Genomic DNA, 21,401 nt, shown 5'->3' on the forward strand with positions numbered 1-21,401 from the left:
GTGAAGCTGGGATCCCATGTGGGACTAGTGTCCTTATAAGAAAATAAGGTCCTCATTTTACGCCTGATGAGGACACCGCAAGAAAGCAGCCACCTGTAAGTCAGGAAGAGTGTTCTTACCAGAACCAGACCATGCTGGTATCCTGATCTCAGACCCCAGCCTCCACAATAAATGTCTGTTGTTTAAGCCACCCAGTCTATGGTATTTTGTGTTTTGGCAGCCTGAGCTAAGACGATATTCAAACAACTATGCAAAGATATATGAATAAGAATGTTGACTAAAACATTATTTGTAATAGGGAAAAAAGTTTTCAATGTCCATCAAAAGGGAAATTATTAAATGAGTCATGGAGCATGGTAGTATGGAATTCTGTGCAGTTGTTAGAACAGGATAAATCCATATGCAGTGGGATGGAGGTATATTCCCTCCTTATGATATATGATATACGATATACAATATGTGATATACAATATATGATATACGATATATAAGACTGTATGATATGGTTTTAAGTGAAATGAAGCAAGATGCTGAATAATATTTTTGGTTTTCTAAGAAAGCTTATATTTGTGTATATACCTACTGTGTGAGCGTGCCCCTACGTATACAATCTGGAAACCATCTAGAAACATTAATGTCAACCCATTAATGGAGGAGACCTGTGGTGAGTAGGGAGCACATTATGTGAATAATAAAGTAGCAAGGAGGGAATTTTACCTTTTATGTTCTATACTTCTCTGTTGTTTGGATTTTTATAATGAATGTGTATTACTTTGGCAATTGTGTTGGGACAAAATTTAAACTATATCAGTTCATAACCTTTCCCTGCCCTCCACTCACAAGACATTTAGCAATTTCTAGTTTAGCATTCTCTTCTTCCTGATCTCTCTGTCCGAGAAAATCCTGTGGCAGCGTCTCCTGGGAAAGCCATCAGTGGAAAGAGAATGCAGTCCTCGGGCACTGTGTGTGGCAGGGAGGATGTGGTGGGCAGAGAGCATCTGGGGCTGAGTGCATGGGTTCTTGCGATGACCAAAGACGGACACACAGCTAGGATGACAGAACCCCTCTAGTGTGACAGTGTCTTACTCAGCTCAGGCTTCCATAAAAAAAAATACCACAGACTGAGTGGCTAACCGTTTATTTTTCACAGTCTGAGAAATCTAAGATCAAGGTGCTCCTGACTGACTTGGTCCTGGTCCAAGTCCTCTTCCTCGCTGTGTCCTCACATGGCAGAGAAAGCAAGATCTCTGTTGTCTCTTCTTAGACAGACACTAATCCTATGCTGAGGCCCCACCCTTGAGATCTCATCTAACTCTACCTCCTGAAGGCCCCATCTCCAATTACCATCACATTGGCGGGGAATTCAACATAAGACTTTGGGGGTGAGGGGAAACACAAACAGTCTATAACAGAAAGTCTTCTTTAATTTAGGAGCAAGAGATTAGGGAAGAGGAGAGGACTTTCCTGAGAGTAAAGTTCTATAGTTTAGATGAGATCCAAATATGGCCTGGAATTTCTGTTTGGGTCTTGTTTCTTTAAATGAGATATTGATTCAAGCATCCAAGTGTCAGCCATTAGAGGTCAAAGTTCCAACACATAACATTTTAAAGCTTAAGAAACAAAACAATATATTTTTTAAGTTTATGGGCCACAGGCACGAGCCACAGAAAGATTTAGAGGGTGTTTTAAAAAGTGAGTTGGAGTAGAAGGGGGTTAGGAAGACTTTCCTTAAATATAATTCACTTTAAGCAGCACATCCTGAAGCCAGCCTCAACCCCATTCCACAACAGAATTTAGCCTTGATGCTGCAGGAATCCACTGTATGTAGCTAATAACTTCTCCCCTGCCCTTCTGGAACTGTGCTAGTTATGCACCATCCTTGGGAGAATTGAAACAATAGTCACTTAAATTATTTTCTATAAGGTTTAATTCTCTCCAGGTACTCCTGCTGGCCACCAAAAATAAACGATGATTCCATATTTCACCCATTACATTAATCAAAGGAATATGCTCAATAAATCAGTAAAGTGCCAATTAATCCTTGGAACAATGAAAGAATTAACTAACGAAACAATAATAATTGATAGTATATATAAATATAAACAATATGTATACTTACATATTAGACACTGTGCTTAGTGCCCATCTACACTTAGGAAAGAAAAGGATTTTCTTATTTTATAGATGAAGAAGTATTTAAAATGTAATATTCTGCTACTATTTTGGACAGAGGAAAAATCATGTCACCCTTGCTCAGGACCAGAGCCTACAGCTGGAGTATTTCCTAGACATCAGGTACCACACTTCCTGGACTCCAAACCCAAAGTAAAACCAGTCATCTCTGGTGTAGGATTGGTTCCAGGCCCCTGAGAGTGCACAGACACAAAGTACTAAACCAGCATGCAACTAAGACTCTCAGCTCACTCAACAAACATTAATTGACCCACTCTGTTCCAGGACAGGTGTTGAGCTCTGTGAAAATACCAAGACTAGTGTTGCAAAACAAGTAAAGTTACACACGCCCGCACGCATGCACACACATCAGAAAGTTGGCTAGGAGCCATGTACGTGGACCCCCTCCTCCTCAGCTGCCAGGTGGGAATTCAGACAACCGGAAATGGTTACAGTTCAGCTGAAATCATACATCCTGATAAAGGGCAAGCAAAAAAGAAAAAAAAAATCAACATGGCAGCCAAGATCATATTCTTTAGCATAAAAAGTACAGACCATAGCACAAGAGATACAGAAGCAGAGTTTACTTTGATGAAAATAAAAAAGATCTTCTTCAAGGAAAGAGAAGTATATTTTCAATAAATTCTCATTTGTACTTCTGGTAAAGACTTCTAAAGACAGCCTTGCCCAGCACACGTCCTCTTCTTGGCACATGGGAGATTGCATTTCCTACTCCTACGAAGCGAATGGGCCGTGTGGTTTTTCTGACTACCAGGCTATGAAGAAAGTGACTCCTGAAACTTCTAGAACAAAGCATTACATTGCAGAGCAGAATCCTCCAGCACTGTGTCGCCAGACCCCAGCATGAGATGGGCACAGTGAGCTCGGTTAGGGTTCTGTCCTTACCCAAAGATGTAATTTACCTGTGCTTTTAGACCTGTTACCCATCACTCTGCCCACCTCACCACCATCCTACTTCTACACAGTCTCTTATTTTCAGTCCAAAACCAGAGGTTTTTGAGTCGAAGGGTTGTATCTTTCAGCACCCATCCACAAATGACAACTTTCTGTTTTCCAAAAATAGCTTTAAATGTCCATTTTGTTCTCTTTTTTTTTTTAAATCATTTTTTACAATACTCATGTAGGATATTACCCTGGCTGAAACTATTTGCTTAGATCTTACCAATAGAAAATTTTGATTCATTCATTCATTCATTCATTCATTTTCTCAACAAATATTATTGAGCACCTACCATGTTTCAGGAACCGTGCGAGATGCTGGGAATTTGATGGGAACAAACCAACAAGGTCATGCCTTCCTCCAGGAACATACAGCTTATTTTTTAGGTTCCCTTTTTCCTGTGAGGATACAGATGACTTGAAATATTTGGGTCTGGGGGCGCCTGGGTGGTTCATTCAGTTAAGCACCTGACTCTTGATTTCAGCTCAGGTCATGATCTCACAGTCATGAGATCAAGCCCATGTCTGGGCTCTGTGCTGGCTGTGGAGACTGCTTGGAATCTCTCCCTCTCCTCCCCTCTTCTCCTCCCTTTTGCTCTCTCACTCTCTCTCAGCAACCAATCAATCAATCAATCAATCAATCAATCTCTGGATCTGAAAGCACCAAGGAGTTCCCAGAACAGCCCTATTGGATTATTTAGGTGGTTCCTTTTCCTCAGGGAGATATTTACTCATTTTGAAGACCTCCAAACCCCCCTCAGTGAGCTTTCCTTTAAGAAGCTCATGCCTTGACAAAAAGTCTACCTTACCAGGTCTAATGTTATCTAACCAAGCCCAGACTTCTTCCTCTTTATTGCAAACCCTAAGGAAGTACAGACCATTTGTCATTTCTCACCTGGAACCCTGAATTATCTCCCAACTTGTCTTCATAACTCCAAAGATGACATTCCTCTGCTGCCTGGGTGATTTATCTGAAGCTCAGATCTGACCAGAGCGCTCACCTTCTTGATCCTCTACATTGTCTGAGAGGATGAAGTCCAAGCTCCTCAGCATGATGTCCGAAGCCCTCATGACCTCCCCCGTTGCCCCACCTCGGCTCATCACTCCCCCTTACTGCTCTGTTCAAGCACTGCTGAGTGACTTTTGGTGTCCATTACTCATACAATATCATGCAGCCTTTCCCTCTGAATGTATGGCTTTCTCCATTTTCCTTACTAAATCCAACTGTCATTCATTCATCAAGAACCTCCACATCAGGGTGCCTGGGTGGCTCAGTCAGTTAAGCGATTCTTGATTTCATGATCTCATAGTTTGTGGGTTTGCGCCCCATATCAGGCTCCACACTGACAGCTCAGAGCCTGCGTGGGATTCTCTCTTTCTCTCCTTCTCTCTCTCTGTCCATTCCCTGTTTGTGTGCACTCTCTCTCTATCTCAAAATAAATAAAAATAAACTTTAAAAAGAAGGAAGCCACTTCTGAACCCCCAGTTTGGGCCAGTGCTTGTTTTTAGGGCATTCATAGCACTCTGTACCTCTATTCTTACATATCACATTAATACCGAAAATTCTATTGTATGGAGCCTTTTCCCCTACTAGAAAAAAGCACCTTGGAATTAAGGATTTGTCCATATTAATCATTATTCTCTGCTGCCTGAAGCAATAATGCTGCTTAGAAAATGCTCAGTAAAGATTTGGTGAAATGAACTAATACAATCCCATGTCCTTCTTCCTCAATAAGCAATCTTTCACTTAGATCCAGAAAGGGGAGGCACCCATAGTGACTTTCTACTTGCTCTGTAAGATTAATTTTTCAGTAATAAGGGCCTAATTAGCAGAATGAAATGACCAAGAAAGTTCTAGTTGAAATCTCTCATCATGAGATGTTCGGTATCACATCTCTCTTCCATGACCTGTATCAGGAACATGTTGGTTCCTTTCTTCCATCCTGTTCCACACAATACTCCTCTTTTGCTCCACCTCTGTCCTTTAATAAATGTTGTAATTCTTGCATATAGCCCTTAAGGCTTATATTCATGTAATATGTGTTTATGTGAATTCATCCTTCTTTTTAAAAACTAAAATATTGCAGATGGCAATGAATTTTTTTTAGTTTATTTATGTATTTATTTAGAGAGCTAGAGAGAGCACAAGCAGGGGAAGGGCAGAGAAGAGGGAGGGAGAGGATCCCAAGCAGGCTCCACGCCTGCTTTCCCACCAGGCAGAGACCTCCAGGATCTATTGCTTAAAGAGTGTGGATGCAGAACTCAATCCCATGAACCTCAAAGATCATGACCTGAGCCGAAATCAAGAGTCAGCCACTTAACTGACTGAGCCACCCAGGTGCCACTGGATTTGGTTTTTTTTTTTGTTTGTTTGTTTTTAATTTTTTTTTTCAACGTTTATTTATTTTTGGGACAGAGAGAGACAGAGCATGAACGGGGGAGGGGCAGAGAGAGAGGGAGACACAGAATCGGAAACAGGCTCCAGGCTCCGAGCCATCAGCCCAGAGCCCGACGCGGGGCTCGAACTCCCGGACCGCGAGATCGTGACCTGGCTGAAGTCGGACGCTTAACCGACTGCGCCACCCAGGCGCCCCTGGATTTGGTTTTTTTAATGTCGAGGGTTAGTCACTCTTTCATAATCCTGTAGCTTCCTCTTTTCCTTCAGCAATATGTTTTGGAAACCTCTCTCATAATGGCATAGAAGTTCAGCTTATTCTATTTAAGTATTTCCTAATACTCTGCAGTGTGACCATAGGTTTTTTAAAAAGCACCTATCTTGGGGTGCCTGGGTGACTCTGTCAGTTAAGCGCCAGACTTCAGCTTAGGTCATGATCTCATGGCTTGTGGGTTTGAGCCCTGCGTCAGGCTCTGTGCTGACAGCTCAGAGTCTGGAGCCTGCCTTGGATTCTGTGTCTCCCTCTCTCTCAGCCCTTCCCCTGCTCACGCTCTGTCTCTCTCTCTCTCTCTCAAAAATAAATAAACATTAAAAATTTTTTTTAAATAAAAAGTATCTGTCTCTCTGTGGATAGACTTTGGTAGTTTGATTCCAACCTTTTACTATCATAAATAATGTTGTGATGAACATTATTTTGTATCCCCTCTTGTACCTCTGCAAGGCTCTCTCAGGGGTTCTGCAATAGGAAATTGCTTTGTCAAGTTGTGGGCTATTTTAAATAGAAATTATCAAATTGCCAGGAGAATATGAGGGACCCATTCCTTCACATCCTTGCCAATTCCTAATATTATCAAATTTTGTAATTTGTGTCAAGTCAATGGAGGTTAAATAACTGGTTTGTTTTAGTTTCTGTTTTCTTTTCCTTTTTGTTTTCTGCATTTTCTCAGTGAAGATCAGCATCTTTTTAGTGTTTATATTTGCACACCAAATATGCTTATTTTAAATAAAGCATACAATAAATATAAATAAAAATACATACAATATGCTTATTTTTCTTACTTTATTACCCATTCAAATTTCATTTGTGGCCTTTTTTTTTATTGGTATGTCTGTCTCCTTTTTATTGACTTATAGGAGTTCATTATGCATCCTGGATTCTCATTTTTAATTTTCTAATCACATATATATTGTAAATATTATCATTGGTAAAACATAATTTCGACTTTTTTTTACATCAAATTTATTTTTTTCTTTGTGGTATTTGCTTATGCATCTTGTTTCAGAAAGCCTTTCTTTTCCTCAAGGACATAAAAATGTTTTCCTGTATTTCTCCTGTCCGCAGGCTATTTTTACTTCCACTTGATGAGTTTCAATGGACTACCTACCATTTCTGGTGTTAGACCACACACCCTGCTGATGAGGCCATTTCTTCTATCCTGGGCACTCTGCACTTGGCCCTTCCAGGCCTCAGTCTCCGTCTGACCAGGTCTGTGTCCTTCCCAGCAGCTCACATCCACCCTCACAGCCTCCCACACCACCCACAGAGCCTCAAAACCAAGGAGAAACCCTGGGACTTACCTCACTGATAGGAGGTTCATGTGATTCCTAGACAATCCTTAAAAACGCTTGTCTGGTGTGTCCTGGCAAAGTAATATGTACCCACAGAAAGCAGTGAAGGGATCTGAAAAATCTTGCCAGGTTCTGTCACGGCCTGAACAGTTTTTCCAAGAAGAACTCTTAGATGCTGTTGGCCACCAGAGTGGTACTGAGTTGCCTCCATAGGAAAGAGTCAACCACATAGCCAGGCCTGTCTTCTTCCTAGGGCTGGAAAGAAAACTCCCTCACACCCCCAAGTGCCTATAAGGAGTCCCTACTTCTCTGGAGCCTGCAGACTTCCAATTACTACACTTTTTCAGTGGGAGAGAACTTCCCCTCCGTCAAAGGCCTTCCCTTTCATCAGAAAACAACCTAAATTGCAAGGATCCAAGCCTAAACATAAAAGAATTTAGTTTCCTTATGGTGAGCCTGGAGGTAGGTAACCCAAGGCTGACACAGTTGCTCAGCACTGCCTTCGGGCACTGGACTTTTTTCTTCCTACTCAGAAAGCAATGGCTTTCATCAACAGACGGCTTTGCGGGATAACTGCTGCTCCCCCAGATAATATAGAATTACAGGCAAAAAGATGGGGGGAGGATAAGGAGATAAAGACGAATTCCAAATGAAGCTAGTGCCTTTTGATCAGGAAGTCTAGAAATTGGTTGTAGATCATCTGCTGGACACTGGCCAAGGGCAACAAGGGCACATAACCCTTGTAGGGCAGTCATGTTTCATCCATTTGGGCTAGAGCTCTCACCTGCCTTCCCAGGATCAAGGAATTTCTGCCAAGTGCCTGAACAATTGGGGATTCTACATCAGATGATAAGAGAGATGAAATGCTGTCGGATAAGTAATAGCCAGTGAACACAGCAAAGGGAAATCTGTGGGAAAACAGGACTGTGGTAAAGGATATAAATTCTCCAGGGTGGTGATCAGTGGCCCTATCACAACTTTCATCAGACAGACTGGAAAACTCAAGCTTGATGTAGGGAGTGCCCAAGATGAGCTGGGATGTGTTTCTAGAAAGTTGGGGGTGCCAGGGCTGTTTGAATCCTACAATTATGTTGTATATTCTACCCAGTGTGGAGCAGAACCCTGGAAAGCTAATGGGGTTAAGAAGAACAGAGTCCAACCCATAGAAGAGGGACTGGAACAGAGTGTCTAGGCCCAGATAAGTGGGTCACAGAGCAGGATTCAGCAGCAGCTTCAGGAGGAATCTAGAAGACAACTGAGAAATCAAGACATAGATGACTCTATGGCCCAAGAAGACACAGCTAGCATTAAAAAGGAAAGGTCAGACTTTGTAGACATCCTCTGACCCAAAATTGCCTCCAGGTGTACCCCAGGAATGCCAAGAATAAGGTTTAAGCAGGAAGACTGAGTGTAGCCTCAAGACACTGGTTGAGATGAGGCTCTCATAGTCTTCCTGCCCCTGCCTGTGCTGGAAATGACCAGGCCTGTTAAAGCTGTTCCTAATTGAGGTATCAATGGCTAGAGTTGGAAAATCCAAGGAAACAGGAGGTAACACATTCTATTCAACTCTTCCTTATTCATCAGACTTCTCTGTATCCATCTCTATAATGAAGCAGACAACCCACTCCTTTCATCTCTTTTCATCCATGTTTATGGTTCTAGAGGAAAGATGGAAAAAATAAGCCTCCTTCTCTTTTATTCCCCTTTACTTCCTTCCCATTCTCTTGGCTTAGGTTTTGACTCTTGGCCATGCTGCACTTGTGTACCCCCTGATTTTATTTATGCATCATTGCTCTCCATTTCATATAGGAGCGCTCCATCTACTGAGTTAACCTAGAGTGTAGACAGACATTAGAAACCTGCAAATTGTTTATGCTCCAGGATTCCTACAACTGGAATCTGGAACCCCTTTACTTTTTTCCCACCCCCTTTCCCACCTGGAATTGTAACTTGTTGCTTGGAAGCACAGTGGCCATCTTGCCACCGGGAGGGATGCCTAAAGATTTTCTTTTAAGACTTTGTCATCTCTTGCATATTGCAGCTCAGTTTTTACCCTCTACCTCTTGGTCTCCTGTCTTCCTCCATATAATAGAACATAACATGATGAGCATTTACTACAGAGCAAGAATCAGTGAAGCACTGTGACACATGGCTTCATTTATTTTGGGATTTTCATTCCTAAACAATATAGAGTATAGGGTATCTTCTTGCTAGTAAATTACCTGATTATTAGAATAAGACATCTTGCTTAATAAAGACTCCACAATTGTTATGAAGTCATATATTCTATCCAGAAGTTGGCTTAATATCTTACCCCTCCACTGCTTTTTGACCCACTACCCAACTCATTATTAAGAACATCACCAATTCTGCCTCTCTCCTATCACATTCCCCTGTGGACTTCTCAGATATAACCACCACCCTGAATTATGTGTTAAATCATTCCCTAGCTTTTTCTAAAAAAACAATGATCATAAATGAAATGTACTTATGGACAATATATTATTTCATCTTGTTTGATCTTTATCACTCTAAAAATGAATCCCTAGTTTAGGCAGTGTCTCAGGGTTGCTTTTCCCAGTCTGAATTATGTTGGTGAGATTCCTCCTGTTTTGTCGAGTTGGAGTAAATTCATTTTCAGTGCTGTAGTGTCTTTCACATTCAGTAAGAGATGAGGAGAATTACAGGCCCTGTTCCTCCTACTTTTAGCCTGCGTGGCATTCTGTCCTCCACGATGAATCTTGTGATGGTTCACCCTTTCATGATGCAATATTGGGGTATTTGCGCTGCCAGGCAAGTGAGGGCTGGTGCATGTGTGAGGTTGCTGAGTGAGACAGGAACCACTTTTCTAGTTTAGAAACAATGTTATTACTCCTCTGGTATAGAACAGTTCTTCAGAAAACAGAAATTGTCATGTTATTTCTCAAGAATGCATTTAGTGTGTTCTAAGATGACAATGTCATAACCTATACAGTTAAGAGAGGGGACCCCCTGGGAGACCTCAACACAGACAGATCTCATGATGAGTCACATTTCTCTTGGTCTTGAATGCATATAACTTGAGGCTTAAATTGCTTTCCATGTGACCTTAATCAATAAGCTTCCACAAGAAAACATGAATGGAGCACTGTGGGCACTAAGGACACTCTGGGCAGACAGCATCATCTGGAATAGGAGCCACAAGACCTACTCTGGTCCCGAGTCTGCAAGCCATTCACTGAATGGCCTTGAGTGGACTTTCCTTCCTGGCTTCAGTCTACTCCTCTCTGAAATAAGGGGACTGGGCCAAATGGGCTTCACTGAGGTCCCTTCTGGCTCCCAAATTCTAGCACACCTTATCTCAGAAAAAAATTAAGAAGGTAGAACTCTTGCTGCCCAAGTCCAAGGTGAGAAAAGGGTTTAAGCTGCACTGTCTGTTCTGCATGCATATTCATCAAAGTTTCTCAGCAGCCAGAGATGTCCCATCGTTTTATTAATCTGCTTCACTGAGCGTAAGTTTGGTTTGGAGGTAGACCAAGACTAATTGGCAGGTGACGGAAGCTCCAGTTTTCTTTTCTTCCCAACAAAACAATAAAACCCACCGTCTGGGTTTTGCCCAGCTATATGGTTTTTCCAGTAACAGGCACTTTGAGTCAGTTTCAAAAGCATGAGCTTATGCTGACCTTACAGATTCTAAAATTAGGAAGTAGAAGAAATATCCGCACTTATCCCATAAGTGTGGTTTTAGCTCATAAATGGACAAGGAGCAGACCTTTCCTTACTCACCCAAGGAGCTCATCTGGTTCTGCCACTCAGTTCTGGGTGACTGTAAGTAAATCATATATCCCCACCCCCCCTACAATGAAGAAGATGGGCCAGAAGGTCCCTGAAGTCTACCACCTCTGAAGTCCCAAGGTCAGACAATCTGTCTAGAATAAAAGAAACATATGCAGATATCTATTTGAGGAGAGTTCAACATACAGAAAAAGAAATTTGGATCCAGACATTACCTTCCTCTATGTCTTAGGTATTCACTGAGCATCTATTCTGTGCTGGACACAGGCATTGTGTCTTTATACACCCTGCCAAGATTATTAGGGTGTCAGTAATATTGTTCCCATTTAACAGATGAGGAAGTTGCATCTCAAAGAGAGTAGGTAACTTTCTTAATAATATGAGTCCCACAAATACTGCGTGCCAGCACTAGGATTTGAACTGAGGCCTGCCCCAAAGTCCACACCATATTTTTAATTTTTTTTTTTTTAATTTTGAGGGAGGGAGCGTACGTGCAAGCAGGGGAGGGTAGAGAGAAGGATAGACAGAGAATCCCAAGCAGACCCTGTGCTGTCAGCACAGAACCCCATGCAGGGCTCAACCTCATGAACCATGAAATCATGACCTTAGCCGAGATCAAGAGATTTGGCCCTTAACCATCTTAGACACTTAACCAACTGAGCCATCCAAGCACCTGCAAAGTCCACAATCTTTAAGCGATAGATCCCAGAGATCTTCACCTGGTGGGAAATAGCACCGCATGTGTTTTCGTGGTGGCATGCTGTTAAAATATCTACACACAGTGTCCCTGTGGGATGTGTGCACTTCCCAGCAGGCCAGCTGCTCCCATTGTCCCTGCTTTAAAAAACATACCTGGGAGTGGCAGGGGGGTGGGGGGTGGGGGTGGGGAGGACACCTGGATAGCTCAGTTGGTTCAGTGTCTGACTTTGACTCAGGTCATGAAATCGCGGTTCGTGAATTCGAGCCCCATGTCGGGCTCTCTTGTGTCAGCACAGAGCTGGCTTCAGATCCTCTGTTGCCCTCTTTTTCTTCCCCTCAAGCTCTCCCTCTCTCTCTCTCTGAAAAATAAAATAAACATTAAAGAAAACATAACTGGGAAGAAAGGAGATTGAGAAGCTCTATGCTGCACGTCTGTAATGAGCCTCACGCAAAGGGCAGGGAAATACTGTTTTATTTACCTTGTTTTATGCTCTTTGAAAAAAGAAGGAAGCCAGCTTGGATTGCACATGGGCTAACACTACTTTGGCAGTGAAGTTTTCAAAGTAGCCATTGGTGTGATGTTTACAGGTATATAGGAGCTAAACACCAGGGGGCCAGAAAATGTGCAATGATTCCACAATGATGTGCCTTATCATTTTTAAAAGACTCATCTTGAGGCAAATTTGGACTTTGTAATGTCCTAACACAAGTATTTTCTCACTGACTGTAAGTAAATATTTTCTAGAATGCCTACATGGCCCAGCCTATTCCCCAATGTTAGGAAGCCATAAGCCATAAGGGGACCCCAATGTTATGTACAGGATAATATAAAATGAGATTCTCTTCCTGTAAGTGGGGAAGAAGAACAAGTGGAAAGAGCATATAACTATTTAGATTTGAGTTTGGAGACATGGACTGTACCAGTGTCACAAGACACTGCCAGGTCTAGTCAAAAGTGAGCCCCAGGGGCGCCTGGGTGGCTCAGTCGGTTGAGCTTCCGACTTCGGCTCAGGTCATGATCTCATGGTCCGTGAGTTCGAGCCCTGTGTCAGGCTCTGTGCCAACAGCTTGGAGCCTGGAGCCTGCTTCACATTCTGTGTCTCCCTCTCTCTCTGCCCCTCCCCTGCTCAGGCTCTGTCTCTCTGTGTCTCACAATAATAAAAAAAAGTTTAAAAAAAATTTTTTTTTAAAGTGAGCCCCAGGTTATGACGGAACAGTGAGCCAGAATTGAGAAAAATAAAATGCAAAGCTGCCTCCACCTGCTTTCCCTTCCTTCCCTCTTGTGCCACTTTGTCCCGCCCCCCTAGAAGATAAACCAGAGTGGGGTAGAGTGGGACAGGCAGACACAGAGGTGGCCTTGGGCCAAACGTCTCCCCAGGACAGCACGAAGCCATTGGCTTCCAGGGTGGTGCTAGACCAAAGTCCCAGCGTTCCAGCAGGGATTCTGGAACAAGGCTGAGTTTCATAAGCTGATTTTCTGAAGGCAGAAGTGTCTGGCTGAGGTGACAGGAGAGCCAGGTGGCTCTGTCCACAGAGAGGAGGGGAGCTGGAAATGCCCTGCCACAGCACTTTGTGTCTCCCTGGACTCCTGCCAACGCGGGCCCATGGAGCCCCCAGCTGCTGGCCTGAAACCTGGAAAGGATGACATTCCCTGCCGGACATGTGCCGAGGTGCTTTGCAGCCGTCCCACGCTTGTGTTTGTGAGCGAAGAAATTCATTTTGCGCTAAGGGGAGGGAGAGAACTTGCAAATTTCTGCACCTACCTGGGCTCCCTGATTTTAATCTTTATTCTGTCTGCCACGCCTGCACGAGCCTCTGTCCCTCCATCACTCTTTTCAGTCTTGCTGTCCTTTAAAAACACCGCCATCGGGGCACCTGCGTGGTTCAGTTGGTTTCAGAGTCTGACTCTTGATTTCAGCACACGTCATGATCTCAAAGTTCATGAGTTCAAGTGCAGAGCCTGTTTGGGATTCTCACTCTCTTCTCTCTCTGCCCCTTCCTCTCTCTCAAAATAATAAATCAACTAAAAAAAAAAAAAACACCTCCATTGGTGATACAGGAAGAGAAACATCGGCCGTGGACACTTCTGGGCTGGAATCCTGACTCGGCCCCATGGTGGTCTTGTGATGGCAGATGACTTTAACCATACGGCACCTCACTTTCCTCATTAATAAGACAAGAGAGTAAGGCCCCTGATGCGTGTGACAGAATTGAGGGGTAGTCTGGGAGAAGGTTGCTGGCTGCATGATCCTAAGTCCAGGACCGTGCCTCCTCTGATCACTGATGTTACAGCGGCCAGTCTCTTTCTGCACAACTGCACTGTGCCGTGCTCCTGCTCATCAGCCTGTGACCTGCCCATGGGCACGTGGCAAGGACAATGCCTAGCGTGAATATTGCCCGATTCAGAGACACACAGAGTCACTGCCATTGCTCAGGTTCTGCTCGTGCACCCATGAAAGCAGAGGGTTTTCCACCTTGGGACTCAGCCAATCACGTTTCCTTGTCACCATGGCCTGGACCGGCCCCGGTGCCAACCAGGCTGCACCCTTGCCAGGGCTAGCCCAGGGGCTGTCGTAAACACAAGCTCTCCTCAGTACTGTGTGCGCTCTTATTTGTGCCAGGAAAGATCATAAAAACAGGGGGTTAGACCCCATTCTACTGTAAGTGAGGAGCGCCAGGACATGTCTCACGGGATTGGCAAGGCAGCGCATGAACTAGTGTACGAGAAGAGCCCAGTATGGGACCTCGTGCTAGTGAGTGCCAGGAAATGTTACTTTCCTTTTCCTATTCTGTCACTGCTTCTTTATGCTTGTCTGTGTCAGATGGCAACGAAGAAGAAAGAAAAAAGAAGAAAGAACCAAGTGCGTTAACCAAAAGTTTTCCTCTTTACGGGTACCAGCCATGTTTCTTTTTTGATTCTGACTCCATGAAGACAGGAACTGTTTCATTTGATTTACAAATATATTATGAATGCTAATGTCTAATATCAGTATCAAGGAGAGTTTTAAAATGTCATCTCTGGGGTGCCTGAGTCAGTCAGTTAAGCATCTGACTCTTGGTTTCAGCTTAGGTCACGATCTTATGGTTTGTGGGTTTGAGCCCCACATTGAGCTCTGAGCTGATGGCATGGAGCCTGCTTGCAATTCTCTCCTTCTCTCTCTGTCTCTTCCCTGCTTGCTTTCTCTCCTTCTCTTTCAAAATAAATAAACAAATTTAAAAAAAGAAATGTCATCTGTGCACAGGAAACCCTTCCTGTTACGCAACCTGATCTCTTGAGGAGTCAACAATCTGTGAACACGAACTTGTCAGTAAGACATGGTTGAAATTCTAGAACAATATAAATTTTGATGAATCTCCTGAAATGAAACCTTGTGTTACAAACTAATTCCATTCCAGGCAAAGGTCAAATGAAGCAGAAGGTTGAAAAAGTGCTATTACGTACACAAATCCCATGGTCCAGACTCTGGGTAAAGCTCATAACCAGAGCTGTCTTTCAAATGTTTTAACTTTTTTTTTTTCATCAGAAAGACATGTACGTGTTTTCTAAAAATCAAGTGTAGAGTGTAGAGTGTAGAGTGTAGTGTAGAGACACAGATAAGGAAAAACAACTGTCCCCTGCCTGCCCCCCCAGCCTCCATCCTGGTCTCCAGAGGCAATCATATTTAATAATTTCTGATTTAGTTCTTCTGTGCCTGAAGTTCTCAATAACAAGCTCATGGAGCTATTTCTAGATTCATCAGTCTTATATATTATCCTTAAACTTTCTGTTGTGCTACATGACAGTTTAGTTTGCTTATACCCCGACATCTTTCTTTGTAACACATTCACCTGCTATATACATATGTATGTATAGGAAATATATGTTTATAATGCCTTTTTAACTCATTTATTTATTATCTTTATAACTTTATATCCTTACCTCTCTCTATATTTTCCCATCAATATAGACAGGATGTATTTCTCTCTTTTTGAGCTATAATCACTAATACTCATTTATTAATCCAAATCAAATGGGAAATAAAAATAAATATCAAACCACTAGACAAATCCCTTTTCTGCTCTGATTTAGTATTTAGTATTCCTAGCTGTTGGAGACAGTAAGCACTCAGCTGGACAAGTCTACTGACAAATGTAGATTATCTTAGTGGTGCGAGCCTTGATCCATACACGTGGACTCACCATTTACGGCTGAGCTCCTTTATGAGATCCCTTAGGCATCTTCCAAATATCCAAGGCCTGTAATTCTGGGACTCACATGTGCAGTCCTGTAAGCCCTGCTCATCCTACACCAATAAGAATGTGCTGCTTTCTCAGACTAGGAATAATAGCTTTTCATCAACGTTCCAACCTTCTTCGGAGCTCTCTTGAATTGGACCCATTTGGATCCTACAGCTTTTTTTCTTTTTTCTTTGATCCTAATATTTGCTACAGTACAGTTTCCCAGGACAGACACAGAAAAGTAAATGCGGATTTACTGTGATGCTAATGAAGCATAAAAGCTTTAAGGTCCCCAACCAGCATGGGCTTCTTCCAAGGCCCAAGGAAGGAACGGCCTTTGCTTTAGCATCACATGATTGTGTGCTTTTATAAAATCTTCAAAAATAAAATAGTTTAACAATAATTGTTTAGGACAACATCTCTCTCCTTTTTTCCCTCTGTCACACGTATGTTGCTAGGTGATGATGCAGTGGCCTAGAAACGTGTTGAAAATTAGGTAAGGGGAAGCTGAGTTGGCGATACAGAGTTTGGGTATAAGAGTCATGCCTACCTCTATGTATAATTGAGTACTTGTGAATTCAAAGAAATGGCTTCCAGAAAACTCTTCTCTCTGTTTCTCCTCCCTCTCTCCCTGTCAGCCTCACCAGCTCAGAGCCTGAGGTCATATCTCAATATGAACACATTAGTTTCCTATACTATCAATCAGAAATAACAAATTTTGGTCAACCATAAGAGCACAGAAAAGACTGAATATTTCTATTCTTTCTATAAAAATATAAGCCTGGGTGGCTCAGTCAGTTGAGTGTCTGTCTCTTGATTTTGGCTCAGGTCATCATCTCATGGTTCATGGGCCTGAGCCCCAAGTTGAGCTCTGCACTGATAGCACAGAGCCTGCTTGGGATTCTCGTTCTCCCACACTCTCTGCCTCTCTCCCACTTGTTTTCTCTCTCCCTCTCTCTCTCTCTCTCTTTCTCCCTCTCTGTCTCTCTAAATAAATAAATAATGACAGAAATCAGTGAATCAAAATTTTTCTGGATTTTATAATGTTTATAATATTTAAAGCTAAAATTTTTGTTTAATTGTGATTTCTTCATGAGTCTAAGTAAATATTCACTTTTGAACCTAATTACAGAGTAGTAATTTATTTTTATTTAAAAAAAATTTTTTAATACTTATTTAATTTTGAGAGAGAGGGAGAGATACAAAGCGTGGGCTGGGGAGGAACAGAGAAAGAGGGAGATACAGAATCTGAAGTAGGCCCCAGGCTCTGAGCTGTCAGCACAGAGCCCAACGCGGGGCTCAAACTCATGAACCTGTGAGATCATGACCTGAGCTGAAATCGGACACTTAACCGACTTAGCCACCCAGACGCCCCCAGAGTAGTGAGTATTAATGCTTTTCTTAAAGAGAACCCCCCCCAATTTGCATAAGCTTCAGGCCCCACCAAACTTGAATCCATCACTCTACTGGAAGTACATTTCCTGAGGCCTTGCAAGTCTAAAAATGACTTTTATTGATGGATAGTGTGGCCAAGTCAGATTTCTAGTTTGATTTTTTTTTTGTTTCTCAGATACCCAAAAGCACCGAACCAGTGCTGAGAATACCATTTTGATTCAGTTCCCTACTTTGGCGGAGTGGGGCAGAGAGTGGGCAGAGTGGACAGATGTTTCACACTAAGATGTATTGCTAAAATACAGAAATTCTTCTGTAGCAGTAGGTACATGGCCAGTGTCCTCTAGCGCCCCCACCCCCACCCCGCCAAAGTCTCCCCAAGCTGTCCTGGCCTCTGAAGACTTTCCTCTTGGATCCCCTAGACTTCCCACAACCCAAACAGCTAACGGGCTAATGCCCGGTACAGCAAGACACTATTTTAGTGTTACTTCTAGTAGCATCCATTCTGATGGGTCAGTGCCCAGGCCATACAAAGTGTCAAATATTTTGACTACTGCCACTTGAGGGTGGGACTTTGTTGTTATCATTATCTGTTTATTTTAGTCTAGAAGCTGTCAGTATTTTCTTTTGTTGTATGAATTCTGAAATTTCACGATCATGTGGCTCATCTGAGTCTCTTTCCTTTCATTGGGCTGGGTCCTCTGCCATGGATGTCTACAGTCAGTCTGGGACTTTATCCTGACCCCTCTTCTGCAGAAAGGCTCATTCTGATTTTGATAGCTGTCCAGCCTGTAATGGGATTATAAATTCTTTCCTTAGGGAATTGCCCTGAAACTGTCAAGTCAACTGACTCTTCAGTTTTCTTCCAGAAAACACTGTACACAATTAGGCCAAAAACTGGGTCTTCACCTCGCGCCCCCCACCCCGCCTCCCCTTCACAGATCAGCACACACTAGTCTCCCACCCTCTCCACTTGCATCTAGCCCTTTCCATCCTCCCACATCTCTTTCACGGACATGATGTGGATACTTTTACTCCTAAATGGTCTTTGTGTTTTACTCTTTCTTCTGAAGCACAGATGCTCACCTATCATTTTTGTCTTCCAAAATTATACAGAACTGTCCTTTGCATGCAAAATATTATCTATGGTGTCCAAAGATGTCTAGAAAGTAATCTGTGTCTGGTTTCTAGATTTGCATGATAATGTCTACCATCACCATCCCAACCTGCCCTCTGTGTCATATTCCAATCCCCGTTTGGCCTGAGGAGACCTTTCTCCCCAACCACCCTATAGAATTTAGCTTTCCTTCCACCTTTTCCATAAGGTTGTCACAGATCCAAATATCCCCCTCCCCACTACCAAAGGAATCTCTCCCTTATCCTACTCCCATTGAGTTTCCAAAGCTTTTTACTTTTAGGTTCCCTGGTGGGACTATCTTTCCCTATGTTGTGAGCATCTGCAGGCAGAGAGCTCTTTCCCAGCTGCCAGCACACTGGTTTCTACATTACATAGTATCTATCATTTAATTTGAGAGAATGGAAAGAGAGGGGGTTCTGTGAATGGAAACTCTTTGGGTAAAAAGGTCGAGAAGAGCCAGAAAACCAGAGCTCTGCAACTTTTTATAATGGAGGCTTAATTCCATTTGCTGAGACTCTGCATCTCTGAATTTCAGACTTAGAAAGGGGAAAGTTGGAAGAGTTAAAAAGACTTTTTCCTCTGGTTTTGCCATCAAGCCTTGTTGTTCAGCTGCTCCTTTTATTCCTGACCCAAGTTTAAGGTTAAAGGAGGAGGATCAGGCAAAGGGATCTGTATGTCCCACTAAGTAAAAGGAGCTTGCAGATTATAAAAACAGGAGGCTAGCCCACACCATCTGAGAGCCAGGCCATCGTTCCCTCCGGAGGATGTCAAATGATTCAGGCCTCAGAACTTGGAGGCAGGCACACAGCCCCCCTCCCACCCTGCATTGGAACAGCCCCAGACAAGGGGCTGGGTCTGGGGATGAGGAGGCCTAGCTCTTGACTCGCCAGCGAGCACCTTCGCTCCAGGTAAAAACATCTGATCAGCTTCCTGAAAAGCAGGAATATGGAAAAGAATCAATTACCACTTCCTCCTCTGCTAGATCCTTAGTCTTTATGACCCTTTGCTCCCCGTATGTCGCAGTCAAGGGAAGCCTCAGAGTTCAGATACTTTGTAGGACAGCAGGACCAGTTAAATATGAGGCTCAAGGCTTGAGCATCTACAGAGAAAAAAAAAAAAAAATCTGGGGTCTAAATCTGACCTCTGCCACAAGTATTCCAAAACCCTCTTTTTTTTTTTTGTTCCTGAAACAGTCGAGTACTTTAAAAATCAAATTATCAATTATTTTATTTATTTTCTCTGATATCAGAAAATACTTGAAGTCTTAATAGATAAAGTAAAATTTCAAATAGGCCTCAAATGGTGGAATTTTATGTTATGTTTGATTACAAAAATAATGCAGGTAGAAACAAATATAATCAAGAATTCTTATAATTTTTTTTTAATTTAAATAATATTTGGCTCATCCATGAGGAGCCCCTGTTTTCTCTCTTTGGCTGTCCCTGCCATTACTCAGCACAAAGCTTCCACGTCTTAATCCAAGATGGCTGCTCTAATTGCAGCCAAAATATCCACATTCTGGGCAAAAAAGGACACAAAGGCAGGAAAGGGCTGTGCCACGAGCTCTTAAGAATGCTTCTCAGAAGTTGTGCCCACGCTTACGTGTCATCCGTGCTATGTTCTCATGTAGCCACACCTCACCGTGACGGGGATGCTGGGGAACAGAGTCTTTTCTGTGCCCAGATAATATACTTGAGTTCATTTGTTGTAGAAAAGTGGGAGAGCAGATATTGGATACTACCAACAGCCTCTAGGACAGGGAGTAAATTCCAAGGAGAATCTTTGTCAGGTCAGCAAAGGGAGTGAATGTGAAGATACAAATGGCGGTTTGCTCTGTCTTAGGGAAGAGATGGTGTGGGGGGGTCGGGGAAGACAGGGCTGGAGCCAGCCTAGCCAGAAAAGCCCAGATGCACTGACTTTTAGGTGGAGACATGAGACTGCTGACTCCAGGAAAGAATTCAGGCAAAAGGGAAAAAATGTAGAGGATTTTGTAATAGGGGTTTGCAATGGAAACCCTCTGTACTGAATACCTACATAATCCTCCCTAAGTATCGGTGCCTTGTTAATGTGGTGTGGAGCCGGATCTGTTTCGGAGAAGGACTGGGGTTGCTGCATCCTGCTTTGGGGGAGGTATGCAGTTGCTATACTGAGGCAGAGCGGCTCAAATACCAGAGTTCTGCACATTTTCTTGCGGGGTGTAATTGACCTGGGCAGGGAAAGATTCATTCATTCATCTTTGAAGGAAGAGATTTCTCCAGGTCACAGGGAGTGGAGAATATCTCCAGCCCACACTATCCACATGTGTGTTGGTGGATTCTTTCTGGTTAGACATGGAGTTCTCACACATATGACGGAGTTTTTTCCTGGTGTCCTGGTGAACACAGCCTTACTACCAAGAGTAGAAAGCAGTGTGAGTCCTCATGTTCACTGCCTTCCTCCCTCGGGTACTGATGAAGAAGGCAGGGGCGTGCCTGGGTGGTTCAGTCAGTTAAGCATGTGACTCTTGGTTTTGGCTCAGGTCATGATCCCAGGGTCATGGGATCCGCACTGAGCATGAAGTCTGTTTGGGATTCTTTCTCTCTCTCTCTCTCTCAAAATAAATAAATAAACTTTTTTTTTTTTTAAAGAAGGCAGGTATGCACAATTTATAACTACTATTGGTGGCCAATAAGAGTGATGTCTGAATAGATGGAGTCTTGGCTTGAGGAATTGTTGGCGGGTGGGCTGGCCATCCTAGGAAGAAGTAACAAGGTGAGAAAAGATATGGAGTTAGGAGGGTGAAGCCTCAAATCAGGAACTAACAGCAAAGTGAGGATACAAGGTGCTATAAGAGGCAGGGCTAGAAAGATGCAACCCTCGGCAGATAAGTGTCTCAGTTCAAGTGCCAGCTCCCATCAGCTGGAGGCAGTGGCTCCCCAGGGGTCTGTGGCACGGTGGACAAGAACGGCTTGATTAGCTAATGAGGTTCCCCCCAAGCCTGAGGAGACAGAAGTGGCAGGAAAGGAGCCACAGAAGCCTGTGACAAATCTGAGAGAAGAGGGTAGAGAGCCTCAGAGCCACATGAGGAAGTCTGAGTTCTGTCTG

Source organism: Prionailurus bengalensis, chromosome A2 (assembly GCF_016509475.1).
Source record: "Prionailurus bengalensis isolate Pbe53 chromosome A2, Fcat_Pben_1.1_paternal_pri, whole genome shotgun sequence".
NCBI lineage: Eukaryota > Metazoa > Chordata > Mammalia > Carnivora > Felidae > Prionailurus > Prionailurus bengalensis.